General features: G+C 35.6%; 1 non-coding gene across 1 annotated transcript; it reads right to left on the bottom strand.

Moving 5' to 3' along the window:
* Positions 1-8,933: 8,933 nt before the first annotated feature.
* Positions 8,934-9,012, bottom strand: TRNAG-ACC (transfer RNA glycine (anticodon ACC)). The gene has a single exon. It is a non-coding gene; the product is annotated as a tRNA-Gly (tRNA).
* Between the last annotated feature and the right edge of the window lie 3,969 nt (positions 9,013-12,981).

Below are 12,981 nucleotides of genomic sequence, written 5' to 3' on the forward strand. Positions count from 1 at the left end.
GTGGTATACTCTTCTATTTTAATAATATTAAAAATCATAAATAAACTGTGGGTATTCAAAGAACTTTCATTATAAGATTAACAGCACCTGTTTTATTTTACATCCAGAATTGGACAAAAAATGAAAACCATAGTCAGCCAGGAAAAGAAGATAAAAAGCAGAGGGAAGAGCCTCTCTCAGAGGCTCTGAGGCTCGGAACCTTGGTGTTCATTTCCAAGATGACCAAGAAAAGAAGGAACAAGCATCATGCCAAAAACGGCCAAGGCTCGTACAGCGTATTCAGTGCAGCAACTTCGCTCACTGCATGCTCAAGGAGAAGGCCATTAAGAAGTTCATCATTCAAAGCATAGTAGAGGCCACAGCCATCAGGGACATCTTTTCTTTTTTTTTTTTATTTATTTATTCAACAGGATGCAAATTACTATAATTAGGGACATTTTTGAAGCAAATGTCTTCAAGGTCTACGTGCTTCCTAAGATGCATGTGGGACTACATTACTGCGTGAGTTGTGTGGTTCAAAGCAAGGTGGTCAGAAACCCATCTCGTGAAGCCTGGAAGGTCGTGACACCCCCACCCCGATTTAAACCTGTGGTTGAGGCCCCATGACCTCCATCAAAGTCCATGTAAGGAGCTGAGTCCGTAAAGACTGAAGAAAAACTATCTTTGGAAAGAAGATAAAATGGGAATTAAACTTAAAAAAATATATTAAAAAAGCAGAGGGAAGAGAGAGAACAATTTTTTTTCCCTCTTGCCCATGATCCTATTTCCTCTAACTCATCCCTCAGTAAATGTCTTTGCTTAATTTAAAGAACTTATTCTTGACTACAGAAACCATATGTTGTTTCTAAATGCTATACTTTTAGGAACAGCTTAAGGTTTTATAGTTGTATGTTTTTTGTTTTAAGGTTGCTTATGCTTGATCTTTTATAAAAAGTATCACCGTTATAATAAATAATCCAAGTAGGAGTATGAGCTTTTGAATTTTTTTTGAATATTTGACAGAGATAGTAAAATATCTCACCTTTGCCTATTCATTAAAGCCATGAAATTCCACCATTACTGCCACTAACTATGCATGTACAATATGGTCTGGACTTCCACTCCATGGCCACACAATTCTGAGCAATGGGTCGATTCAGCAAGTGCTTGATTCGTATATGGAGGTTCATAATGGTAACAATCTCAAACTATGTTTCATGTTGTATTTTACATTTCTACTTTGGATAGATTGGCCTAGTCTAAATTATAGAAACAAAGCCTAAAATAGTTCTTAAGATATTGCAGTCAAATTATTTGCCAATTATTTCTATTTAATTTGCTCTAGTAATAATAATAATAAATAATAATAATGAAGTCTTTCTTAGTGAAGGCTCTTGGACTTTTCATTTTCAGCTTCTCTTGGGGGAAATTTATATGACAAGAATTAAGTACATATCAAAGATATGGGCTGTTGGCTTCGCTGTGAAAATATCCAGTGTGGCAGTGGCTAAGAGAGGTGATAGGAGTAAACCCTGGCATCCTAGTGTCCCATGCTCAGACTCTGGGGATTTCTACTCCTTCAAACAGACATGCGTGGGTACCTAAAAATCTGACCAAGCGTGTTCTCAGAATCTAGCGTGTTGGGCTTAAGTCTGTGAGAATCACTATCCAAGTGGTATGCCTCTATTTAGAAAGGTGGCTCCTACAAGGAAAAATTCTCTAGGTATTTGGGTACAGGAAAGCTGTTAATTTTTTTTTAAAGCAAATACAGCTACTTAATTATATATTTAATGTATTTTCAAGACATTTAATCTATTTTTTGTTAAGATGCCATACCAAACGTTTCATTTTAGCTGCACAACCCTTTATAACTGGGAAGACCAGTACTTCTCTCCGTTTTTCAGTTGAGAAACTGAGAGTCAAGAGGTTTACACAAGTGATTAAAGATGAAACTGACAATAAAATCTCCTAATTCTTAAGTTATTTCTATTTTGTTAGCTGTCTTATTGCCTCTGGTACTTGTAACCCAGAGTTGATATATACCTTTTGCATGATAATAATGATGATATTGATAATTTCTAACATGTTTTGGGCGATTACTATGTGCAAACTCTGAGCTGAGCACTTTTCTACTTACAAAACCCTATTAGCCAGGTATTGCCACCCTCACCTGACTGATGATGAGAAATAGAGGCTTCGTGCTCTTAAACAAATACCTTGTAATGCCTGTTAGAGAGTGGGTAGCACTATCTGGAGTTTAGTTGGAGTATTCTGCTCTCCCTACTCCTTCTAGAAGAGGCAGCCCTGAAGCTTTGTCATCTTCACACTCATTTAAAAAATCTTATCTCTGGACAAACTTTATCTATGTGCCAGACTTTGTATTAGATTAGTAATGAGATAGTTCTATTTTACTGACAGTTGAAAAATGAAGCTCAAAGAAAATGAAGCTCAACTTGCCCAAGATGAGAATCTTAATTTGGGAGCCAGAGCTAGGTTTAACTTCTGACTCCACAATTTCTAGCATTGCTATCTTTGGTAAACTTTTAAACCTCTCTGAGCCTCTACCTCCATTTAAATAATGTTGATGTTATTGCCTAATAATAGGATCTTAATTGTCACAATTCTATTATAAGAATTAAAATAAGAACTCATGTTCAGTTCTTGCTACAGAGTAGTTGCCCAATGAAGGCAGCTATCATTATGACTTTGATTTGCAAGCCTCACACAGAAGAGCTGCTGCCCACTGCTCTCCAGGAAGCACAGAAACCACTTGGGATGTACTTCCCTCACTCTGTAAGGAAGACATGCCTCAGGAAGCCTATCTTCATCATAGAGGTACACTCAACCTAAGTTTCTTCCTGCCAACTAATCTGAAATTTCATTCTATCAGTGGATAGTAACTGCAAAATATGACCATTAATTGTGCAAATTTATGCATTCTTTTTCTTAATGATCAACACCTTTTGGAAGATTTTTTTTTTAATGGCAAAAAGTTGACTTGAATACTTTCCATTCCATTCCTACTTAGTAAGAGATGAATTAATCAGTGAGATGTATAGTGCAAACAGAATGATTGACAGGTATTTGGCTACTGTGTAATGGGGGAAATACACACACACACACACACATACAGATTTTTCTTGCCTGTTGCATAGGAATTTGAAAGAACATGTAAAAAAAAAGATTTCTAAGAATTTAAAAAAATTCCTCAGTGCTAAAAAATCCTCAGGTCCATGTTTTTACGTTTAGATTTTGAAATGTTAAGACCTTTGCTCTTTCTCTTGGAGAGAAAGAAATGTTTGTAAAAGTTGAGATGTCAGAAGCCATTCTCCATGCCTTCAAAGCCTGGGATCAAAACCCCCAGGATGGGGAGATAAGGAATAAACAAAAGTAGAAGCAGAATGAGATGTCTGGTAGAATTTTGAACAGGCGCTCTTGGTTTCTGAACAATCCCTTTGGCACTAATTCATTCCAAACAACTGGTCTGCTCCCTCCTTGCTTCTTTCCATGCCTATGTTTCTTGCTCACCTTAATTCCTCTTTCTTGCTCCTTTCTCTCTCCCAATGATTCTTTTAGGGCCCAACTTGTCTTTGATATCTGGCTCCAGCTTCTTGATTTGTTCTGCACCTGCAATCATCTAGAATCACCTTGGCTCCTTTTGGTTTCTGACTCCTATGCAGGGAAGACCATGACTGGGTGCTTAAATGCTTAATTGCCCCTCTTAACCATTTCTGGCTCCTCCCTGGCTATCACTACCAGTCCCAGGATAAAGGCAAGCTTATAATCAATAATATCCATTTGAGGCATTTGATCTATGAAAGAATCCTAATAAAAAACACTTTCTAATAAAACAAGATCCTAATTAGCTAAATTCTTTGTAGCATGACTTATGTACACTTGATGAGCAAATGAATAAAATACTGGTTTATTTGGTCAGTATTCTCTCTCCTGTTTTCTTATATTCTAGAACAAAAGAAAGATTCAGAGGATATTTTTTGTCCTGCAATTCAATCCAAATGCTAGACTGTTAATCAAGTGGATAAGCATTATCAAAACACCCTAAATTAACAGTTGAAATAATGTCTTACCATTTAGCTTTACTCAAAGCCTTATCATAGCACAAGTAAGCCTTATCATCTATTTCAAATTTAAAGAACTCCAACTAGTAATTATAAATTTCATCTGAATATTTAAAAAGACCTTTCCTTGAATAGTTGGTTAGCTTTAGTATTATTAATTAGTGAACTATCGTCCAACATTAATATTATATATTAGAGGGGACCTGTTCATTTATAATAGCTCAAGCATGCACAGTGATACTCATTTCTGTATTACTGATGCTGTAAACATTTTCACCAGGCATGGGAGACATGCTGGAGCACCCCAGCATTTGCTGCAACACTTTGTATCACAGATAGAGAATCATACTTTAACTCCTTGAAACAGATATGCTGTTTACTATGTATTTCATGTCATGCTAGACTTGTTTAAATTTGTGTAAGACATTATAATACTATTAATAATTTTTACCCTTATGTTACTCCTGCTAATTTTTTTAGCAGCTGTAATTAATTAATTAAATATAGTTTTCTTCTTTAAAAAAAAGATGAAACAGAACCCTAACGTAAATAGTACCTTCAAAATTGCAACACAAACCATCCACTCCCAGTTTTTAGAAATTTTACTATTCATTATTTGTTCAGTTGTATATTCACTAAGCATTTACTGAAAGTCTTCTGTGTACCAGGGATTACTAAGCAGGGTGTGCTGAGTGTATGGATAAATATAATAGGATTATTTTCTCAAAGATCTCATAGTTCTGATATAAGGTAAAGCAAAGATGCAAATAATAACAATATATTATGATACGGGTTAAAATGGAGTTATTTATAATTTGCGGTCCTGGGAGACTTCCTTTTGTCTGCAGAGCCCATGGAAAGCTTCAAAGAGAAGATACAATTTGGGTTGGCTTTGAAGAATGAGTAGGGATGCCACAGAGGCAGGGAATGTAGCAAGCATATTCCAGGAATGACTATCTATATACATGGAAGCTAGAATCATATGAAGAGAGACAATGAGGCATGTGAATTCATTGTAGATGTGGTAACAACAAGCAGTGTGATGTGACTGGAGTGTGGGGAATACATTAAAGAATGGAGAAGAAGAAATTTCAAGGGTCTGGGAGAAAACTTTTTCTGAGAAGGGTAAACTTAGCAGTGATTTGAAAAGTTTTGTGTAAAAGGATTGGCAAAAGGGTGAGTGGGATTGGAGCACTATCTGAGAGACACATTCAAGAGGTTTAGACACGCCACTGTTTGTGTAAGAGTCAAAAAATTCAATAAAAAAGAGAGATGGAAGATACAAACGGTGAAAGCAATAATTCAACATGGTAACCAAATTTGTTTTATATTCCTCCTTCCAGCACACAAGAAAAATTTCATTTCTACTTTTCTTGCTGTTAGGCAAAGTTATATGAGTAGTTCAGTCTAGTAAGTTGTGAACAAAATTGGCACATGCTACTTCTGAGGCAGTGTAAAGTCCCCATGTGATTTTCAAGTTTCTTTCTACTGGGGTCAACAAGGGAGCCTTATGTTGATGAGGGAACCCATAAGATCAAAACCACCTGAATTCATGAGTCAGCACAAGAAAGATAGTTGTCTTGGAGAGTTGCTCTGGATAAAGGATTGTGACGGGAGGATACATAAATTGCTTTAAACCATTGGATTTGGTTTTGTTGTTGTTGTTTATGGGAATGTAATATAGCCCTCCTGACCAAAATGAAAAAAACTTAAAGTAAATATTTATGAACATACAATATTTATGAGCATACAATTCAAACAGTGTAGATGATGAGTTCAAGGCCTGATGAATGGAGAAAAATGGGGCCACTTCTGAAACATGCAGGGAAGTTTAGGGAAGAACAACAACAACAACAAAATAAGAACATTTGGAAGCAGAAAAAGGGAAGTTGATAGAGTTTATTCATGATGGACTTTACATAACTATGATGTTAGAAATTAAGTCTTCTGCTGAGAAGGTGGGTGGCAAGATTGAGGCAAGTAAAATTTTAGAGCAGTTGCTGAGGGAACAGACACTATAGGAATGGGAAAGAGAGCCAATTAGGTAGAAAGAAAAGAACTGCAGAGCAGCAGTAGGTGCTCAGCTTGGTCTGAAGTCATGCACTTACAGTGGAGTCAGTCAACACGATTTTGTCATTTTCTTCAGTAGTGATTGCCAGCCTAGCAGAAGGAGCTGGGGGAAGAAAACACACAAATGACTGTGTTCATAGTAAGGTTTGACAAATAAATTATCATATGAAGCAGACTGTAAATAGTTAAGGAGGCTTGGGAAAATGCTGATAAAGTGATTGTCAATAGCACTCAAGCCAATATTGCAAGAAAGAGAAGGTAGAAAGAGGCTGAATAGGCCAAATGACTCTACAAGGAACCAGATGTTTTAATGGGGTTAGAAGGCAAGTTTAGCAGGAGTATGGGCATAGAAATGATTAAAAGACAGAGTTCATACTTCTAGAGAAAGTAGTATAATTTAGGGTTGAGTGGGTTGCTTGGATTTCAATAACAATTCTGCCCTTTACTAGCTGGGTTAAGTAGGTTAGTTACAGTTTTTTCTGTGCTTCAGTCTCCTGATAGGAAAATAATTTTAATCTACATCAAGGGTTTTTTTTTTTGATGACTGAATGAGTTAATACACATAAGTTCTTAGAACAATGCTTGGCATAATTAAGTACTCTATAAGTTATAACGATAAAATTTATGCAGCCATAAATTTTTAAGTATAATGGGATGAGAACAGTATATGGAAAGAGGGTTAAGGAATTGTAAGGTGAAGGATTTAGTGACTCATCAGTGTGGGCATTGCATATTCTCCAGATGCTGGGAAGAACCCAAGAAAAGAAAATCGTGAGCCAAGTTTGATGTCCTCAGTGAATGTAATGATGGCATGAGATGGGAGAGAGTGGCATAATATGGCATGAGATTCAAAACTGGTAATTTAGTAGTCTAAAAGGGGTTGCCCACCCTCACATCTTATTTTTGAGAGAGAGGGCATGAAAATTGAATAGGAAAAAGCCAAGAAATCTGGCGATATATCAATAGTGATTTACACAGTCTGTGCCAAGAAGCAAAGGTGGTTTCATGCCAGGAATTCTTTAATGATGTAATTTATTACACCAGTATATTAATGAATCAAAAACATATTAATAGATCCTGACAAGACATTTGGTTTAATTTGGTAGTTATTCCTACTAAAAATCTAATTAAAATAGTAATAGAAAGAAACCAGCTAAATATAAGAAAAAACTACTTATACAGAACGAAGAGGAAACATCATTCTATATATTAACTGAAGATACTCTATTTTAAGGTAATTTAGTAAAGTGCCTAGATACATAATACCTGTTTTAAAAGCAATGGTGTGGCTCTATACTAGCAATAACAGCTAGAATGAGAAATGGAAAAAAAAAGCAATACATTCACAATAGCATAAAAACTTTAAAATATTTTGAAATAAATCAAATAAGGAAGGTAGAGGACTTACAAGAACAGAAGCACAAAATCTTACTGAAAGGCTACAACAAGAGCAGGAGAAATAGAAAACCATAACCTGTTCTTGCACGAGAAAACAATGTCCTGAATATGTCAATTCTGCCCATATCATTATACACATTTAATGAAATTCCAATTAAAATCTCTAAGGTCTCAGAAAATTGAATTATTCTACATTTTATATGAAAATATACATGTTCAAGAGAAGTCATAAAGTGTAGGAACATGAAAAATAATGAGAGGAAATCCTTGCCAGAGTCTAAAATACTTTATAAAGAAAAAATCAAAATCGTTGGGTATTAGCATAGAGGGATGCTAAGAGATTAGTAGAACAGAACGAGAATTGCAGAATATATGGGAACTTAATATAAGACAGGGTGGTATTCCAATTCTATGTATTGGGGATATCTTTTAAAATGAGTTAGTAATTTTGAAGTCATCAAGTTATAAGTATTAAACCCTTCTACCTGGCAAAAGATACATGTGTTGGTTGGAATGCATTACAATTCGAGTAGTAAGAAATCCTTATCATACACTTTAAGGGAATTTATGGCCTCAAGATGTCTGGAGGCAGGGACGCTAAGAGTGAGGTTATTGTATTCACAAATTCCATTTCTCTGTGATTTTCTCATTTCTGTTCTTTTTTTATTTTTTATTTTTTAAATTGGCAGCTGCTGAGGTTGGTGTTAAAGTTGATATAGCTCTAGAAGTGACATTTACACTTGACAATGGCCAATAAAAAAGAGCTCATTTCTTTCAGTGACCCACTCTTAAGATGCGGAAAGAAACTTTCAGCAAGTTTCTTCTCCTTGACCCCAATGGGTTCCGTTTCTGAATCCCTGTGGCTGGCAAAATAAATTGATTAGTTTAGGCCTAGGTGTGTGCACATAATGGCATGCATAAAGTGGTGTTCACAAAAATAGGTTTTTCTCTGGGGCCTGGGGGAAGATTTTGTGTAATTTTTACACTCTTTCTTATATCAAATTGAATTTTTAGAAGTAAATATATATTATTACTATAATCATAAATATGATAAAGCCATTTTTATTATGGAAAAAGTTATTTCATAATACTAGAAAGCTGGGGAGAGTATGGACATATCTTTTTCTGTATTTATTGTTTCAATCTCCATCTTTGTCCTGGCAGCAAGCCCTTTTTTTTTGAAGTGTACAATATGGTTTATTGGGGGAATCTTACAGAGAAGTGGCAAATTGTGATCAATCTCTCCCAATCTGGACTGCAAAGAGTAGAGAAGATAATATTTCTTTTGTCTATATCTGAAAGTAATTCTATCTACTGCATTATATTGTCTGTCAACAGTCTTCTTCAGATTTGCTGGACATTACTGAAGATCCCAAGCTGCCATTTTTTATGGTTTTTTTTTTGGCATGGGCAGGCACCGGGAATCGAACCCGGGTCTCCGGCATGGTGGGCCAGAACTCTGCCACTGAGCTACGGTGGCCTGCCCCATTTTTTATGTTTTTAGTGCATACTTAGAATTTTGGAGAGAAAAATTATAGTTTTTGTTTCTTTGAAAAAGGCCATATGCTGAATTTTTTCACTATTACAGTACTTAGAGATCTGTATTTGAAAAGTACATTGTTTATCCAGTGTATGTAGTCTTGCTATTTTATTGAGATAAAGACAAATAATAGCAGCGTATTATGGGAGATAAAATAGGCTTGATAGTTAGAAACAAACTTGAATCTTGATTTTTACTAGCTATGTGATCTTGGAATCTTAACTCTTTAACCCTTTATCTATAGAGAAGATGATCAAAACTAAAGTATCTCATTTTACTATTATTGACTAGTATATAAAATCCTAGGTTTATGCCTATTACTAAGTAAATCCTTGATGAATCTTAATTCTACATATGTTCCTTCACTAGTGCTCTGCATCATTTTAATATGTTTTATATCCATTTCAAGTATGGTAGTTTAATAATTTTCACTAATAATAAGATGCAAAATTTATCTTTCAGTATGATTATATGGGCTCTGAAGTGACAATTGCAACTGAAAAGGTTGTCCATATCTTTGGTCTTCTCAACACAGTAACTATTTACATGTCACATTTAAATAATAAATGCTGTTCATAATACACCAACATTGTCTATGTAAAATCACTTGCATTTTTATAAAAAGTATCATCCTACTAATGCGTTTCATCCACCAATCGATAGATCACCAAAATATAGTGAATTTATTACATTATGTATAAAGATTTAATATTATATTTTTGGCTAACCAAACTGCATATATGAATCTTCTGTTTTCAGATGTTTTCCCACTTACAAATGACTGTTACCTTATCTTAACTGGAGCTGCGGTCAGATAAAAATAAGATTTCAGCTGATGGGGATGCTGATGATGTACTGCAAAGTTTTTTGGCGTGGAAACAAAAATATTTGATTCAAAGGCCCTATGATCTGGCATACCTTTTAATGTAAGCCCTTTATTTTGCACTGATATAGGGGTTATCAAATTATTTGTTATAGATAAACAATTACATAGAGTCACAAAATGTAATTCTGTAACGTGGAATATCTGTATGCTTTGTTCGATACATCTTCCATGGAGATGTCAATGATTATAATACTCCCATTTGTGAATATTTTAAATGTTGAAATAAAAATAAGAAATGTGAAAAAAATTACTTGTATTAGCTCTCAAGATTATATACACATTTTTTTATGCACAATGATAAGACATTTCTTTTTTGACTTATGGATCTCTGCTCATTTTTTAAAACTTTTTTATTGCATACTATAACATATATACAAAGCAAGGAAATAAAAAAAAGCAACAGTTTCCAAAGCATTCTTCCACAAATGGTTACAGGACAGATTCCAGAGTTTGTCATGGGCTACCATAGGATCTTTTTCTATTTTTCCTTCTAGGTGCTCCAGAATATAGGAGCCTAGGGGACTTAAATACTTTTTTATCATCACAATAGACTTTTTTTCCTTTTTTTTTTGTGAGCAATAGCATGTATACAAAAAGCTATAAATTTCAAAGCACAGCACCACAATTAGTTGTAGAACATATTTCAGAGTTTGACATGGGTTACAATTTCACAATTTTAGGCTTTTACTTCTAGCTGCTCTAAAATACTGGAGACTAAAAGAGATAATTTAATGATTCAGCATTCATATTCATTTGTTAAGTCCTATTTCTATATGTAATTCCACCATCACCTTTGATCTTTCCATACCTCTCTTTTGGGTTGTTTGGACTATGGAAATTCTAAAATTTTTATATTGGAAGGGTCTGTCATTAATATGGGGTAGGGAGATGGAACTATCTGATGTTCTGGATCATCTGAAACCTAGGCTGGGCTAGGTTTCCGGACTTATCTGGACCAGGGACCCGTCTGGGGGTTGTAGGTTTCTGGCAAGTTACTCTAGTACCTGGAACCCTTGTGGAATCTTATATACTGCCCTAGGTATTCTTTAGGATTGGCTGGAATGATCCTGGCTGGGGTTTGGCAGGTTATGATAGGTAGCAATGTCTAACTGAAGCTTACATAAGAGCAACCTCCAAAGTAGCCTCTCGGCTCTATTTGACTCTCTCTGCCACTGACACTTTATTAATTACACTTCTTTCCCCCCATTTGGTCAGGATGTAATTGTTGATCCCACGGTGCCAGGTCTAGATTCATCCCTGGGAGTCCTCTCCCACGTCGCCAGGAAGACTTTCATCCCTGGATGTCATGTCCCATGTCGTGGGGAGGGCAATGATTTCACTTGCAGAGTTGGGCTTAGAGAGACTGAAGCTACATCTGAGCAACAACAGAGGTCCTCCAGAAGTAACTCTTAGGCATGCTTATAGGTAGTCTAAGCTTCCAGGCTACCTACATAAACTTCACACGGGTAAGCCTCATGATCGAGGGCAAGGTCTATTGATTTGAGTGTCCCTAAGGTTTTGATACAGTATCATAGGATTTCCTGACTATGGTTTAATAGTTTCATAGTCTTTCTCCCCTCCCTCAGGGACTTTGCCAATACTTTTTGATTATCTGCTTAATATACTCTAGGATGTTTCCAGGCATTACAATAATCTATACAGGATTAAAGAACCTCTTTCTTATTCTGTGCTTCCTGTGCTTCAGTTATTCAAATGAGCTATACAGATAGGTTGAATTAGATTATGTACTACAGAAAATTTCATTTCCAGACCAAATAAAACTTTCTTCCATTGGTCTCAAAGAGTGTGTGTGGTACTAAAATAAAGACACTGTCTTCCTTACCCCTATGTTCTGAATTACTTTAACCCTACCTGTTCAGTTTCATTCTTATCTCTAAATATCAGGTTATATATATATAAGACAGCCTCACAAAATACAGAAATAATAATCACCACTCTGGACTTAATGTGTCTGCTCTAAAAGCTTACAATCTAGTCCCCTGTTTTCTTATAAGCACTTTCTAAAAGTGACCGTACCATTGTTGTTTTTTTCTTTCTGGCTTATTTTGTCGCACCAAATACCTTACATGTTCATTCACATCGTTGCATGCCTCACGACATTCTTCCTTTTTGTAGCAGCACAACCTTCATAAGTATACACCATTGTTCGCCAATCTACTTCTCCATCAGTGCATCCTTCAGCCACATGCATTCATCACACATCATGTAGAGGGCCCAGAATCCACAGTCCATCAGAATTCTCAATTTTAGATAATTTCATTGTTCCCAAGAGACAGAGAACCAAAAAACACACCCTCACCAAACAGGAAATCTAAACCTCCTCTTAGTTCTTGTCCCTCACCCCATTATTTACCTCTGCTGTTGCTGTGGTAGTGCTGATGGTTTCCTTCTGAACATAACTCATAGCATGCAATAGCAGTTTTCCCCCGTACCCCGGGCTTAAACATTATACAAGAATCATATCTTTGAAGTAATTCTTACGAGAACCCATTCATATTTCTATTGTGAGTCAGTGGGACACAGAGGTCTATATAATCCCTTTCAATGTTGCTCATCTTCAATGTGGTAATATTACTTATAGACTCACTAGAGAATCATCTTTGCTCCTATCTATTCCCATACATTGGAGGTCAACTTCATCAGCTAACGGTTCACCCATTTCTAGTTTCTATATATCTCTAAGTCCCCTATATTCTATATTATAGGCCTCTGATTTTACCTTTATGCTGGTCATAAAAGTGAAATTATACAGTGTCTATCCTTTTGTGTCTGGCTAGTTTTGCTCAGCTTTATGTCCTCAAGGCTCACCCATCTTGTCATGTGCTTCAGGATATGATTTTGTCTTTTTTTTTTTTTTTTTAACTTTAAAGATTTATTACTCTTAAAAGCAAATATGCAAGAGGTCCAGATCACAAATACTGATGACCTTACTACCAGGAAAGTATTATTTTTTTTTATTTATTTATTTTTTTTTTTATAGATCAGATGCAGCTTCATTCAGCGTTCCA

This window comes from Tamandua tetradactyla, chromosome 5, assembly GCF_023851605.1.
Source record: "Tamandua tetradactyla isolate mTamTet1 chromosome 5, mTamTet1.pri, whole genome shotgun sequence".
Classification (NCBI taxonomy): domain Eukaryota; kingdom Metazoa; phylum Chordata; class Mammalia; order Pilosa; family Myrmecophagidae; genus Tamandua; species Tamandua tetradactyla.